Genomic DNA, 3,522 nt, shown 5'->3' with positions numbered 1-3,522 from the left:
TTACCTCAAAGGTAACTCTCTCTCTCTCTCTCTCTCTCTCTCTCTCTCTCTCTCTCTCTCTCTCTCTCTCTCTCTCTCTAAAGCAGGAGTAAATTCTTTCTTGAACAAGAAGTGTATCTGTATAGTTCGTTAGATACTTAGCAGTTATTCACGTAGATCAAATATTACTCGGACACTGGGTGGTGGTGAAATAAAAAAAAAAAAAAAAACTTTCCTTAGAGGAATTATAAATTTGTCTTTTTTTTCGCTGAAGTATCTTCTTGAGATCTGCAAAATATAATGGTGAAAGGTTTCGAAATTCCCTAACGAAGCTACCCAAAAACATCACGACTATTCACCATTCGTTCGCGCGAAGGCTTTTTTTTTGATTTTCATTTCAAAGGATGAGCGAACGTCGGCCTCCTCACTCTTGGTGTTCCTTTTTCCTTCACTAGAAGAAATGTTTTTTCAAGATTTTTTTTTTATATGTCTAATCGTCTCTCGTTGATCAAGTGCCTGTTACCATTTAGTCATATCTAATTTCATAGATGGATACACTTCATGATTCCCCAGCGATAACTTCAATTTATCTGTGATTAAACCTTGGATATAAGAAGTGGTCAAAAAAAGAAAATAAAGAATAAAAACGTTATTAAAGATCAGTGCTGTGGTTCATTAACTATGTGCTTTATAAATTATATATAGGCTATATTATATATATATAATATTTATACCAGAAATAGACCCAATTTCTAGTTATGTACTTGAGTACAAAGTGTACACCTTCAGTAACTACGAATTATTCTTAACAGTAAAGATATCATTATAGAAAGTGACTTTTCTCCACTAAGATTGAATAGATTTAAAAGGAAGTAGCAGGATTTCAGGAATTTGCGATGAGTACCCGAATCATTCAGCGGGCCCACCAAAGCGAACCTTCATATTTGTTACTTAACACAGGAATTAAAGTTAAAATTCTCAGAGACCTGTTTATGTGGCTACTAGCAATGGCGATGCGGCAGGATTTCAAGAATTCATTGTTTTGTCACAGATTATGTCACATTTTTAAATGAGTTAGTGATCTTAAAGGTCAAGAAAATGGTGGGGGTTGTTCAACGCTTTTTTTCTGTTGTATAATTCATTGTAATCGTTGATTCACTGACTTTGTGACAGCATTTATAATAAAAGTAAATCATAATGAAATATCATGGTAATTTTGGTTCGTATTCCGGAAATGTTGATATTTGTCCTAGTTATTGCATGTATATACAAATATTATAATAATATATATATATATATATATATATATATATATATATATATATAATAGTATATATATATATATAATATATATATATATATATTCCTTTTCGGTATATTAAGCTTTCTTGATATTTCTCGAACAGGAACTTGATCGGATGTGGTGGAACAATTATGTCTCGCTGAGCAGAAAGATGTTTCATTGACGAATAAATGACACATTGACATTAGATTCCCACTCACATCACGTCATTGAAAACAATAGAGTGAGTCGCATAGTTCAGACTGTAAAGGTTATCATTGTTATTGTTCCTGGGCTAATGTACATCGTTCATAATTTGTAGGAACTATTATTTTTTTCATTGAACTGTATAGTATATATATATATATATATATATATATATATATATATATATATATATCTATATATATATATATATATATATTATATATATATATATATATATATATATATATATATAACCCACCGAGAACATTGCGCCCCTTAGAAGACACGAGAGACCCACCCAGAGCCAAGTACATCCTTGCTCAGGTCGATGAGAGGGATCGCCCAACACGAATCTGCAGCCGTTAACCCAACGTAGACCATTTGGACACACACACACACACACACACACGCACGCGCTCACTCACTCACTTACTCAAATTTAAGTTATCACATTTATGTATAACGAAAATTTTCTGACTTGTACCTTTATGCATACTATAAAATATTTTTTTTTTTATTCCTGTATTTAGATTTCTATATTCATTTTTATTCCTGTAGTAATTTTGTAATTTTTTTTTTTTTTTATCTAAAACCAACATGTAACATTAATTTTAAAACATACATTTAAGGAAACTCTGCACATGGCATTGTATTTTGAATAAATTTATTTAAAACCACTGTTTAAACTTTCACTTTTGTTGTAACAGTAACAATATGTCCTTATGTTTCTTTGTATCCAAAAACAACGCCCTTAAGCTTTTTGTCCTGCTGCCAAGAATAGGTTCTGAGGGTTCTGTCGACAGTACACCACTTCTATAGCCTCGGAGGGTTTACAATTCCCCTCTTTTCAGATGTTGCTAGAGTCACTAGTGTCTGACTTTGGTGTGCAAGATGGTGCTCAATCAAATGGCTATGCACATCCCGTTTTCTTGTCAAAGTATTCGTTTGGGCTTTCCAGACTCGTGACGTCACACGCTAGTCCAAATCTTGAGGCAGGATTCTTGGCTCTGTTGGCAATTGTCCTGAAAGAAGAAGTGTTCACAAAGCAAGTTATAGGGTCTAAGATTTGAAAAGATTTATCAAAGGGGGAGTTATGAAGAGAATTCAAAAGGAACTAATTTTTCCCCACCTTCCCTTTCTTGGTTTACAGAGTAGCCACAATAATATATTTTACATTAATGCAAATCTTGGAGGTTGAGTTGGTCTCTCTCTTTACAATGTATATATATATATATATATATATATATATATATATATATATAATATATATATATATATATATATATATATATATATATATATATATATTATGCTACAAATGTCCTCTATATCTAATTCGCTCTACCCTTTAAATTAATATATTCTTATGTTATGTTACCGAAATGTAATTTTTTTTGTTGATAAGAAGTTCGTCGGTTAACGTAACCAAGAATTCAGTGAAGCTCAACCCTCAAGACTATCTCTTATGATAGCCTTGTTGGGAGAGCATTTAGTGTTCATTTATCACATATTACAATCTGATTAAAACATTTAATATTGTTTTTAAAAAATTCTTCATCCTCGTACATATACTGAAAGAGAAATGAAATTTGTAGAATCTCTCTCTCTCTCTCTCTCTCTCGCTCTCTCTCTCTCTCTCTCTCTGATTTTTTCTTGAGGTTTTAGTCCACATATATTTTTATTATTAATGATTCAGATGCTGAACCATGTAATGTGAAACAAAATAACAGGGACATTTGACTTGAAAATCATCTTTCAAAGAATATGATGTTTATTTGGAAGAAATAGCAGAAGACAACGGGAAATACAGAAAGACAAGGTCAGTCATGAGAAACGACAAATGTAAATCAATACAATGACAACTTGACAGACAAAATGTAATAAAATACAAGAATTATATTTAAGCTTTTCGCTTATACTTTCTGTTGGGCCAGTTCCACCACGTCCTCAAGGAAATTGAAGGACCTCTAGAACATTATAGGAAGTTCGACAACGAGGCATATTTACTGCATACTGGTGCAAATCCGGACACTCTTGGCAGGAAAAGAAGATCA

The sequence above is a fragment of the Macrobrachium nipponense genome, chromosome 36 (assembly GCF_015104395.2).
Source record: "Macrobrachium nipponense isolate FS-2020 chromosome 36, ASM1510439v2, whole genome shotgun sequence".
NCBI classification, from domain to species: domain Eukaryota; kingdom Metazoa; phylum Arthropoda; class Malacostraca; order Decapoda; family Palaemonidae; genus Macrobrachium; species Macrobrachium nipponense.
This window is presented reverse-complemented; position numbering follows the sequence as displayed.